A 13895-nucleotide genomic window follows, 5' to 3' on the forward strand; every position below is an offset into this window, starting at 1 on the left:
TCAGTATAAATGATATTTAAAATTTCTTGTGTTGTTGAAGAAGAACCGTGCCAGATGCGTACGTTGAGTCATACTTCCACACACAGAACAGTTACACTTGTGCCTTGGTTTCGTAGGTTTTATAGTTGCTGGGGACTTAATTAATTAATTGTGTTAATGAAAATTTCCATTTCATTCTTTGTTGTTGTTCTAGGCAGTCAGATAGCGTAATAATACTAGTCAGGGCCAACCGTTACGAGACTTCGTAACCGAACAGACAGCTACTGAAGCAAAAAATTAAAATTATTTGCATTTCATAATAATTAAGCCCCCATGCAATGAGTCCGAAAATTATAAATCTCTTTAAAAAAAAGAGAGAGATATTCTAGCGCTTTAGCAACCATCGTAACAATTCTGCTAAAGTCTTACCCTAACGTGGTAACAATAGTACAATAGATGGAAATAGGAGGATATGCATTTCCGGCGTTACAAGAGCATGTGGTCAGCACACCGCTCTCCCGGCCGTATGTCAGTTTACGAGAACGCAGCCGCTACCTCTCAATCAAGTAGCTTCTCAGTTTATCTCACAAGTGAGTTGCACCCTCACTTGCCACCAGAGCTCGGCAGACCGGATGGTCATCCATCCAAGTGCTAGCCTAGCCCGACAGCGCTTAACTTCAGTGATCTGACGGGAACCGGTGTTACCACTGTGGTAAGGCCGTTGGCATTACATACGTTTCAGACGCAAAAATATCAGTACAGGACAGCGGCCTTAACGATACCTATTCACATGTCGGAAAAGAAACACAGTCATTTTTATACCCGACAGCAAGCTACAATACGTATCCCATTCCTCCTCATTATTTCTTAACATCCAAGTAAGTAAAACTATGAACTCATTCTACGATATTGTTGTCGATGATGAATGACTAAACTGCCGATGTTTGAGCTCTATTACAACGATTTTTGTTGTATTTTCCTCGATTTTACGTATTTTACCTCAGTTTTCTCAATTTTACCAGGTTTGTCCGTAATTTCAACGCATTTTAACCAGTTACTCGAGTTCCAAAACATTGCTCTCGGCGACTTGTCACATCAACAAAGTATCTCATTGCGTCAATCTCGTGTAGCTATCAGCTAACGACATTGGAGCATGTTTTTCAACTTCTGTATCATTGCTAAACCACCCTCTCCATTACCTCGCGTGTGCTATATACATGTTGACATACCGTGAACCCTATTACACTGTCTACGTTATATGACACAAGTACCTTTTCATAGTGTGGGATATAGACAGCAGCAGAGAGAAGGTGCAAACACTTTATAAATTCAGTAAGTTTTTGTTTCATTTGGCCATCTCTCCGTATGTAGATCGGAGTCACAAAGTACTCTCGCGATCGTAGTGTTAAGTAAGAGATTGAAAAATCTCACCCACACCTTTGGTGGTTACCACCCCAACAACGAATCGTATCCATAGCAGCATCCTGCCCCCTTTTTCTAAACGAGCTGCACCTTCGTTGAACCTTATCGGTTGAGGATCCTGAACAAACCTCTAGAGTAATCACAGCAATGTGATGTGACTTCTGAAATTTTCCCGGCGTATTTCTTCTTCTAATAATTTCCGGGTATGCAGCCGGATCCCGTCGACATTCTGCCACGATATTTCGGCCCATAGACGTCCGGCCATCATCAGGTGAGTACACAACTACTGAAGAGCCCAGTTTTTTTTCTCTTTATTGTAATGTGAACACCCCATACAAAGGTGGGCTGGCAGCGGAACAGTGTACTCCGCTCTTCAGCCATAGGCAGTACAATAAAAAAGAAAGGGAGACAGACAAGTAACAGAATGGCGGTTTAAAAAACAGGAGATACAATAGTTAAAAAAACATGAAGCCGTTCACACTCGACGAAACAACAAGAAAAACGGCGGCACTGGGCACAAACACTGACGAGGTAGACGACGCACGTGAACAAAGGAGCGTGGACGGCGAAAAACACTGATGCACAGACACGACGGCACAAACACTAAACCGAGGGCGACGATCTCCGGCGCGCGAAAGTTCACGATGCGTGTGCGAGTCCGGGGACCTGCCAAGAGAGGAGGAGGAGGAGGAGGAGGAGGAGGGGGAGGAGGAGGAGGGGGAGTGGGAAAGCGAGAGGGGAGAGCAGGGACGCCACGGGCAAGGGAAAGAGGGGGGGAGAGAGGAAGGGGGAGGGGAAGCCCGGAAGAAGAGGGGTGGAGGGAGGGGACGGGGGAAAAGGAAAGAGAAGGGAAGGGAAGAGAAGGGAGGGAGGGTGCCTAAGGGAAAGGACACCAGGAGTGAGGGGGGGGCAGGGTCAAAGTTGATAGGAGGGGTAGATGGAGGGGACGAGGACATCATCATGGAGGGGGAGCTGGCGGAAGCCACCTTGGGAGAGGGTAAGGAGGGTGGAGAGATGGAGACCGGGTGGGACATGGGAGTACAGGCGCGGCAGCGGGCGGGGGTGGGAGAGGATCGGGGAGACGAGCGGGTGAGGAGGATCGAGTTTACGGGAGGTGTATAGGATTCGTATCCTTTCGAGGAAGAGGAGGAGGTGGGGGAAGGGGATAAGATCATACAGGATCCGCGTGGGGGAGGGGAGACGGATGCGATAGGCAAGGCGGAGAGCATGGCGTTCAAGGATTTGGAGGGATTTATAAAAGGAAGGGGGGGCGGAGATCCAGGCTGGATGGGCATAGCAGAGGATAGGGCGGATGAGGGACTTATAGGTGTGGAGGATGGTGGAGGGGTCCAGACCCCACGTACGGCCGGAAAGGAGCTTGAGGAGACGGAGTCGGGAACGTGCCTTGGCTTGGATTGTCTGGAGATGGGGAGTCCAGGAGAGGCGACGGTCAAGGGTGACGCCAAGGTACTTAAGGGTGGGGGTGAGAGCGATGGGACGGCCACAAACGGTGAGATAGAAATCAAGGAGGCGGAAGGAAGGGGTGGTTTTGCCTACAATGATCGCCTGGGTTTTGGAAGGATGAAGAGCCCAGGTGCAGTCGCGGTATTTATGCCGATTCTCGCGCATGTGAAATGTACTGGCATCCTACAGCGCATGCGTCAGGTGTTGACATGCGCAGCATAGCCGAGTTGTACGTGCTGCCCTCGGTGGTGAAAATAAAAGTTCATCTAGTCATTGAGTATCGAATGACACTGTCGATTCCGCTGTGATTGTATAGTTTTAATAACAGGATTCCAATTTTTATCCAGCTGAAAGCCGTTGTCACGATTTATAAGATTATTGGCAAGACGTATTTCCACTGATTCCTTGATTACGGAATCCCAAAAACCGGAAACCGGGGATAAAATTTTTGTTCCATTGTATTCCATTGAATGTCCCAATGAAATACAGTGCTCTGCTACTGCCGATTTTGACGGTTGCCGCAGACGGGTGTATCTCTCATGTTCTATACATCGTTCGTGGACAGTTCTTGTCGTCTGGCCAATATATGCAGAACCACATTCACAGGGAATTTTGTAGACGCCTGCTTTCTTCAGTTGTAAATCGTCTTTAACGGATCCAACCAGGGCCTGGTTCTTTGCTGGTGGACGGAAGATAACCTTGATTTTATTTTTCTTCAGCAATCGGCCTATTTTCGACGACACATTCCCGGTTTCCGGTTTTTGGGATTCCGTAATCAAGGAATCAGAGGAAATACGTCTTGCCAATAATCTTATAAATCGTGACAACGGCTTTCAGCTGGATAAAAATTGGAATCCTGTTATTAAAACTATACAATCACAGCGGAATCGACAGTGTCATTCGATACTCAATGACTAGATGAACTTTTATTTTCACCACCGAGGGCAGCACGTACAACTCGGCTATGCTGCGCATGTCAACACCTGACGCATGCGCTGTAGGATGCCAGTACATTTCACATGCGCGAGAATCGGCATAAATACCGCGACTGCACCTGGGCTCTTCAGTAGTTGTGTACTCACCTGATGATGGCCGGACGTCTCTGGGCCGAAATATCGTGGCAGAATGTCGACGGGATCCGGCTGCATACCCGGAAATTATTAGAAGACAGCAATGTGATGTCCGTTAGCAAATATCTTATAGAACAGTTGATACATGAGTTTTTAATAACACTCCGCAAAATGAGATTTTCACTCTGCAGCGGAGTGTGCGGTGATATGAAACTTCCTGACAGATTAAAACTGTATGCAGGACCGAGACTCGAACTCGGGAACTTTGCCTTTCGCGGGCAAGTGCTCTAGCAACTCAGTTACCCAAGCACGACTCACGACCTCTCCTCACGGCTTTACTTTCCGCCAGTACCTCGTCTCCTACGTTCCAAACTTCACATAAGCTCTGATCAGGAAAATTAATAACGATAATCTACACGTTACTCTGAAACGCTCTACCACTACAGATTCTCACCCAGTTGGTCTGTAAATACATGCTATTACCATTTTTGAACAACTATTGACGCTCAGCTTCACCCAATATAATTCATATACGAAATCCGTGATAATCTCGCTAGATATTACCAAATTCCTTACTGCAATAAATACGCCGTCATCACTGATGACTAACCTAGGATTTCGTTGCTGGTCACTTCCGGTTTGAACCAACTTTCTGTTCCTAATACTAACAAGACATTATAACCTTCAACACGCGATAATAATTCTCGGATCTTTTCTTGGATGCTCTTGCATATTAACCTTCTCTGTATCCAATCAGCGAGGACGAGCATTTTTAGATTTTGCCAAGCAGTTCGTCTCTTGGTGGGAGGGGGGGGGGGAGGGGGAAGGGATTCTCAAACCTAAAGAAATTCATGTGAGCTCCACAGGTGATAAACTAGTCTAGTAGCCGCTTCCCGCGTATTGTAGTGTCCTGCGATCAGCATTAAAGAACTAATGATCAATTCTGAACACACGCTATTTAACTAAAACGCCTTCTCAGCGTGCACTAATTTCCAAACTCAAGAACAACAAGATACACACTAATTCTTGTGGTGGAAATGTCAAATGAAAGTACAAGACAACGAAAAGAAATAATAACAACCAAAATACTACCCTACGCAATTCCGAAGTGGTGTTATGCCCAACAAGAAAAAGAAGGTTATGGCGAGTGTCTACTGGGCTAGAGCAGGCCTAGGTATCGGCCAAAACTGTGCTAGCTGTAGGCACACACTGCCGGTCTGACTCTGCTGGTGTTTGTATGACACCGATTCTGCGGAGTGCTACAATTAGTTACATTAGTTCCAATTGATGGATCTCTGTCATATGGGTTTTCACGAAGTAGTGCCAAGTTTATGTGGAAGGTCTGTTGATGTTTACATTCACTGAGAATGACTCGATATGAGTTCTTGAAGGGAGGTCAGCAGCCCACCTCTCTCGCCTGTTGTGCGGGCCCTCTAACTTATAAGAGGTCGCTACGACAGCAAACTATTCTCCATGTGTCTCCTGATAACAACCACAGTCCCTATCGACAACGCACTCTGTAAAAAATCAGTATGGTCTCAAAAATACAAATAAAATTCTGAGTAGTAACAGAGAATGTACTTACAGACCCCCACAAAAGCGAAAATCACCCGACTGTGGCGCTACTGAGGGTGGAATGTAGATGTTCACCAACACAACTACTCTGCAATTCACACTTAAGTGTCTGGCAGTGGGTTCTTAGAACCTCCTTCAGATTAATTTTCTACCGTTCCACGCTCTAACAGTGTGTGAGAAAGCTGAACAGCTAAATCTTTGCACGCATGGTGTGATTTCGTGAAAAGATCTCGCCGCAACGAGAAACGCGTTTGTTTTAATGACTGACATCCCAACTGGCTAATGATATCCGTGACATTCTCTCCCTGATTTCGCAATACTACCAAACGGGTTGCCGTTCTTTGAACTTCTTTGATGTCGTCTGTGAATCCTATCAGCTAAGGATCCCAAGCAGCATATCAGTACTCTAGCATAAGACGAACAAGTGTAGTTAAGCAGTCTCTTTAGTAGACCTGCATCATCTTATAAGCTTTCTACCAGTAAAACGTAGACTTTGGTTTGCCTTGCCCACAACATTATCTTTGTGACCGTTCCAGTTTAAGTTGTTCGTAACTGTAATTACTAGGACTTTTTAAATTTGTCTGATTTATCGTGTAATCGAAATTTAACGGTGGATGTCCTCACACTTTTCCTTACTGAGCGACAATTTCCACTTTTCGCACCATTCAGCTATCGTGTCTAAGTCGTTTTGAAATTTCAGACAATGGAAAATCCACTCACACACACACAAGTAAACGCAACACACATGACCACAGACACCGGCAGCTGCAGCCAAACTTAGCATCTCCGCTATACGGTCAGTAGCAACCATCCTTTTTGTAATATCGTTTTGCAATCTGGTTTTGATCTTCTTAAAGTATACTCCTACGCAGAACTGATCAAAGATAGTTTTAAAAAATAATTTAATTAACTAAAAGACATTCAGTTATAATGACCTTGGATGAATATCCACATAACTACGTACTACATAAATATCTTCCCTAAGACGTTGTCTGTTTTGTGCCTATACAACGTACCCTAGAGTCTTGGGAGCCGGCCGAGCGATGACCCGGGGCGTTACTGGGTCGCTGTTATTGGTGTGTGACGGCTGACGTGCTGCTGTTGCAGACCAGGACGATTTGGGCCGGCATGGAGCTCTGAGGCAAAACTGCTAGCACTGCCACCTTGTAGCGGTGGAACAGAACAGCAGATGCGGCAGACGGAATTGCTGGTACTACCGACTTGAAACGTAGGACGTAACGGACTTGCCATGGTCCGGTGGTGGCCTAAATAGTCGGGAGCGGATGAATATCCGCTTGGTGCCCCGAAGCCGTGTGATCTGACGTAGAAAAATAGCGCCTTCGCGACAGCACGCTCTGCTGCGGCGGCCTGTCGACGAGGTTGGCGCCCACAGACCTTTTGAGGCGACGTGTAGCTCCGTGGAAAACAGCCCAGGCCATACAGTGAAAATAACCTTGTTCGGTGAAAGCTGACACGCCCCTTTATGAAGACTGAGGAACGGGTCGGAGCGTAAGCAGCTATAGGCGCCTGGCTCTCCCGTATCGGTTTCAGCGCAACGTTGAACGTAGCTCATGCGTTAAACACCCTATTATCTCTGTTTTGATGAGAGCTGTTAACGCACGCCCTCATCGAAGGGTGGATGCCCGCACGGCCTACCTGATGTGCGAAGGAAATGGTTACCAGGCCGATACAACCCTTTACATGACTTTATACAGTGGCCTTTCTGAGAGGAAATCTCGGATCGAGTCGAAGAGATTGTAACACAACGACACATTGCCCACATATAAATCTTTTCCTGCTTTATTAACTATGTACATTTACAATGAGTGTATCAATATGTTGTGTATATTATTGTGATGTATATATGTTTTAATAATTTTCCGTGTGCAAAATAACCAATGAAAGAGAATATAAAGAACTGTAGTAGACGCAATGGCCAAGTCAGGGACTATCGTTATGTAAACCAAAGGGGTTATTGTTACTGTCGTACTGTCGCTGGGCGCACGAGCGCGGCGCGCTCTGGCAGTGTCAGTCAGGTGGTAAAGGGAGAAGGTTAGTAGCGAGCGAGTGAGCGGGTCGGACGCAAAGGAGGAAATTCTGCGACGAGAGGACGCAAGACTTATTTCACTGCAGGGTCCCACGTACGGTATAGCCAGGCATAATGCGGGGAAGTAATTGGGCACAGCGCAAAGCATCAAGGTTAACCTGTGTTTAAGAAGTGTGCTGGACGCCGAAAGTTAATTGTGGTGAAGAGCCTGTGGCCGTACGTGATTGTGGTGTAATGGACCTCGCCGCACCGACCGTACATCTATGAAGTAAGACCAGACCAGTTTATCAATTAGAATTGTAAAAGGCTTGCCAGTGTTAGTTTCGAACCGTCCAATAACAACTTCTTTAGCAACTTACGTGCATTCAGGTGAGTAATCCTCAGTAAGAACTACCTGACAGGGACCTCTCCGTATCCATAATTAACCGAGTGTGTCATTAATGAACTGGATGTAAATGATAAGCAGAACGTAGTTTATCGAACTGATTGATAGCTTAAATGAAAGTGAACAAAAAAGTTAGTATTTTTGGACTTGCTAAATATGTATTGCTTGTTGACAAATGATTTGACAAAGCAGTAAACTTAACAATATTTCATGTTCAGACAGTTTTGTGTGAGAAGTAATTAACGTAACAAAAAGTTAGTTTTTTGGACTTCCAAATTAAGTGCCTATTATTGACAAGTAATTTGATGAAGCAGTATATTTAATGATATTTCATATTCAGACACTTTTGTATGAGAAGTAACTGTAATTCAAAGTAGCGAAGACCGTAATCGTTTTAAAAACCAGTTATTATTGTAGAGCAGCCAACTGAAATATTAAAATTATTCTTTTCGAAAAGATTACTTTTGCAAAACCGTTTAACAGCAGTTACAATTACAGTGAGAAACGTAGTTCAGTTGTTACGTAATTGGTAGTGTAAAGAACTAGTAATTAATTTTATGACATATTTTTAAGTTTGCTTTTGTCTATGACTGAAATTTTTCTGTGTGATCATTGTGTTTTGATAATGAGCGCGAGTCAGTGCATTTGCGACTTCCATGCCTGCCAACATGCAACGGTAGTAACGTGATTTAATTTAAAAGTCAAGAGTTTCAAATGATTCCGCTCACACCAAGTGAGCTGGCGATCATTCATTTACAGCAATTTCCAAACAGAATCAAAATTAATTTATCATTTCGAACCAAAATTTCAATAGCTAGTTTGCGTCTTATTTTGAATAATTTTAATCTCTGCTGATCGTCATTGAGCAAAGTAAATTGCACAATAATATTCAAGTTATGACAGCATTTGACTTCTTCTGGGCAATACTTTCACTTCGGATTCGATGCCTTATCCCAAATTAATATCAGACCATTACACCACTGTAATTCATTAATTAGGCCACCACCCGGAGAGGAAGACGGTGTGTTATAAGCTGAATCAATACTTCATAGGTAAGCAATTTGATTAGAAGTTTCTTGTGAGGAAGCGTGTCAAAAACCTTCTGGAAATCTAGAAAGAGGGAATCAGTTTGAGATCCCCTGTCAATAACACTCATTGCTTAGTGTGATCAAAGAGCTAGTTGTCTTTCACTAGAACGGCGTTTCCTGACTGTTTTTCAATAGACCATTACTTTAGAGGTAACTCGTAATGTTCGAACATAATGTATGTTCCAAAATCACACTGCAGATTGACCACAGTGATATGCGTCTGTAACTCAGCGGGTGACTATTATTTCCTTTATTGAATATTGTTACGAACTGCGCAACTTTCCAATCTTTCGGTATGGATCTCTAGTCAAGCGAGAGAATTGTACCCAAAATGTAAACGAAGAGAATAAATGACCACCGAAACCTGTTGTGCAGACTTCTCACTTGAACCTAAGACCTCAAGATCCATTAGCTCTTAAAGCAGAAATAAATTTCTCTACTGAAAATGGATACTGTGCAGGAAATAAATACGCTACTTGTTAGACTAAGTTAGTAAATACTAGTCTACACAGTAAAATACACACCTACAATTCACTTCCTCGTGAACATACGCGAGAAACAGAAACTATGTTAAATTACTGTGAATCAGACAAAATGATTCACTGACACGCGTCCTCTCTCCTCCTCAGTTTTGGTATTTTTTATCTCCTCATGATATGTCACATTGTTTTCGTATCTCCTACTAAACGTAAATTCGCCATATGTAACAACTTCCCTTCTCAACAGCAACTCGGCTTCGCAGCTGGAAACAGGTTGTCCACAAATTTTGACACATCCTCTAGGATAACAGCATTAAGATCTACGATGGCTACTAATATCCTGGAAAAGGGCCAACCCTCCCTCAATTCAGCTAACTGCCAATGCTTGTCTACGTTATCTGCCTTCGTTAGAGCCGTTTGCTTTAGCAAGGAATGTACTGCCTCTTTGGCAGTAACACTTGCTCCCCTGTAAATCAATAACACTAATGAGGATACATAAAGCATCACAACTTACATTCAGTAAGTAGGAACGGCATAATCACGAAAATGAAGACCCTAATCACTCACATATGAACAAATGCACAAGCCCAGCACCATTTACTAAATAATCTACTATTATTCAAAAGACCAAAGACCAGTCAAGAGTGTCAGATGGATATCAGGCTTGGGTAGCTGTCTCCACAGCCACGGTGAGAACATGAACAAAAATACATAAATCAGCAACTGGAAGGCTCTTTCATACAAGTTGGTAATCATTTTACTCAGGATGACGTGACTTATAAGGTGATTGGGCACACGGACCCGAAATGTTGGGACGTGATACGTGTGATGGGCTCTAGGCCCAATTTCAGGACTGCTACATACGCAATTTCGAATCCTGCCTCGGGCATGGATGTGTGTGATGTCCTTAGGTTAGTTAGGTTTAAGTAGTTCTAAGTTCTAGGGGACTAATTACCTTAAAAGTTAAGTCCCGTAGTGCTCAGAACCATTTGAGCCATTTGAACCCAGTTTCAGGCTACCAGCAACTCCAAGATAGGAAAATTGTAAGAAATTCATCAATCGTCTAGTAGGTATTCGTTGGTTTCTGCACATCAAGATCTACAATTTGAGCAACTCCATTTCATCGTAGTTGCGTCTTAGGAAGCACGAGATGGGTTGAACTGGAATATTTGCAGCAAGTCGAATTAATTCACAAATGAGTGAACAGTAGGAAACTCAATCCGCTTGTTACTATTCATTGGATTCTACACAGAGTCGATACTACTGTACTCGTATTACTGGAAATAAAAAAATAACTTTTATGCTCAAGGGCATATTTTGCCCTGGGTTGCTACTACCTGACACCATAACTCAAAGTGTGTCTAAATTTCATTTCGCAACATTGGCATGCAGTAACTGAAATAATTCATTCACAATACTTTGTTAAAGTAAATTTATTGCTACTTCTTTATTAGTTCTATGTACTATGTCCATTTGTTTACACGTGAACACAAACTCCTATGAATGTGGAGCCTGTCACTATCAGTGTAACAGTTATTCAGAATCTACCATTTTGCGTGCGAGGAGTAAACGTCGTCTGTAAACGACAGTATTCTCTCCAATTGAATAGTGTTTCTTGATAGTTTTCAATACACACAAAGTAGTGCAAGGTTTTTTTCTGTTTTTGAGACTTTTCGTCAAGGACACTAATTTATTGCGGAGTATTAGATTGAAAAGTGAACAGAAATTTAGGGCAGACTGTATATTCAAGTACAGACTTTATGTTTCTAGTTTGTACAAACTTACATTGTCCGTGTTTTGACCACTGTTGCTTTTAATACTTCTTAGCAGAGAAAAACTGTATACTGACTCATACATTTTTCGACACACTATATGCTCAAAAAGTTACATTTTTAGTTATACTGTCAGTGAGCACCATTAAACTACTCTCACATTCGAAAACAAACACTGAAAATAAATACATATTGCAACATTGATAGCATCCTGTAGGATGGGAAAATGTTGCCCTTGTTTGGTGTCCTATGTAATCTAAAATAAGTTAGTGCTCGTTGATTAACATATGTGGAATATAAATATGTATGTACTATATAACAGCGAAACGCTGGTACCAAAAAAACCCCAGAAGTTCTTGGCCAATTTCCTTCAGATCTTTGCAAGCCACTCTTAGAAATGTAGAGAAGGAATAGGCCACATATTTTTAATATATATATCTTATTTAGATGTAAATTTACTAAATAATTGGGAAAGGTAGTTAGCAAAAATGTAGAAAAGTTCTTGACTGATATGCCACAAAGCTTTACACACTAATAAATGTACCATGTATATTTATAATATACGTGTACATAAATACATATAATACGTGAAGTCAAAACATGATTAGCAAAACCTCAAAATGTTCCTGACCAGCGTACTTAAAATTTTTACATTTAAACTTTTCGACAGACATAGACCTCATTTAAAAAAAAATACATATCGTATATCTATCAATATTTATACCACCAATCTAGAAAAATTCTTAATCAGTTTACTTCAACTATATATATACTATGTGATCAAAACAACCCGGACACTCCCAAAAACATACGTTTTTCATATTAGGTGCATTGTGTTGCCACCTACTGCCCGGTACTCCGTATCAGCGACCTCAGTACTCATTAGACATCGTGAGAGAGCAGAATGGGGAGCTCCGCGGAACTCACGGACTTCTAACGTGGTCAGCTGATTGGGTGTCACTTGCGTCATGCATTTGTACACGAGGTTTCCACACTCCTAAACATCCATAGGTCCACTGTTTCCGATGTGATAGCGACGTGGGAACGTGAAGGGACAGGCTGACCTCATCTGACACAGACGGCCGACAGTTTAAGAGGGCCGTAATGTGTAATAGGCAGACGTGTATCCAGACCATCACACAGGAATTCCAAACTGCATCAGGATCCACTGCAAGTACTATGAGAAATTGGCAGGAGGTGATAAAACTTGGATTTAATGGTCGAGCGGCTGCTTATAAGCCACACATCCCTCCGGTAAATGCCAAACGACGCCTCGCTTGGTGTAAGGATCGTAAACATTGGACGACTGAACAGTGTAAAAACAGTGTGTGGAGTGACGAATCACGGTACACAATGAGGCGATCCGATGGCAGGGTGTCTGTATGGAGAATGTCCGGTGAACTTCATCTGCTAGCGTGTGTACTACCAACATTAAAATTCGGAGGCGGTGGTGTTATGATGTGGTCGTGTTTTTAACGGTGGGGGCTTGCATCCCTTGTTGTATTGCGTGGGCCAGCCGCGGTGTCCGAGCGGTTCTAGGCGCTTTAGTCTGGAACCGCGCGACTGCTACGGTCGCAGGTTCGAATCTTGCCTCGGGGATCTACATCTACATGGATACTCTGCAAATCACGTTTAAGTGTCTGGCAGAGTGTTCATCGAACCACCTTCACAATTCTCTATTATTCCAATCTCGTGTAGCGCGCGGAAAGAATGAACGCCTATATCTTCCCGTACGAGCTATGATTTCCCTTATTTTATCGTGGTGATCATTCCTCCCTATGTAGGTCGGTGTCAACAAAATATTTTCGCATTCGGAAGCGAAATTTGGTGATTGGAATTTCGTGAGAAGATTCTGTCGCAACGAAAAGCGTCTTTCTTTTAATGATTTCCAGCCCAAATCCAGTGTCATTTCTGTGACACTCTCTCCCATATTTCGTGATAATACAATACGTGCTGCCTTTCTTTGAACTTTTTCGATGTACTCCGTCAGTACTATCTGGTACGGATCCCACACCGCGCAGCGGTGTACTAAAAGATGGCGGACAAGTGTAGTGTAGGCAGTTTCCTTAGTGGATCTGTACATTTTCTAAGTGTCCTGCATATAAAACGCAATCTTTGGTTAGCCTTCCCCACTACATTTTCTAAGTGTTCTTTCCAAATTAAGTTGTTCGTTCGTGGATGTGTGTGATGTCCTTAGGTTAGTTAGGTTATAGTAGTTCTAAGTTCTAGGGGACTGATGACCTCAGATGTTAAGTCCCATAGTGCTCAGAGCCATTTGAATCATTTTGTTTTGCGTGGCACTATCACAGCACAGGCTTACACTGACGTTTCAAGCACCTTCTTGCTTCCTACCGTTGAAGAGCAATTCGGGGATGGCGATTGCATCTTTCAGCACGATCGAGCACCTGTTCATAATGCGCGGCCTGTGATGGAGTGGTTACACGACAATAACATCCCTGTAAAGGACTAGCCTGCACAGAGCCCTGACCTGAATCCTGCAGAACACCTTTGGGATGTTTCGGAAGGCCGACTTCGTGCCAGACGTCACCGACCGACATCGTTACCTCTCCGTAGTGCAACACTCCATGAAGTATTGGCTGGCATTCCCCAGGAA

At 43.3% G+C, this 13895-nt stretch overlaps 1 pseudogene; it reads right to left on the reverse strand.

The window, feature by feature from the left end:
- Positions 1 to 587: 587 nt before the first annotated feature.
- LOC126249924 (5S ribosomal RNA) lies at positions 588 to 705 on the reverse strand (annotated as a pseudogene).
- Positions 706 to 13895: the final 13190 nt, after the last annotated feature.

The sequence above is a fragment of the Schistocerca nitens genome, chromosome 3, assembly GCF_023898315.1.
Source record: "Schistocerca nitens isolate TAMUIC-IGC-003100 chromosome 3, iqSchNite1.1, whole genome shotgun sequence".
Taxonomy (NCBI): domain Eukaryota; kingdom Metazoa; phylum Arthropoda; class Insecta; order Orthoptera; family Acrididae; genus Schistocerca; species Schistocerca nitens.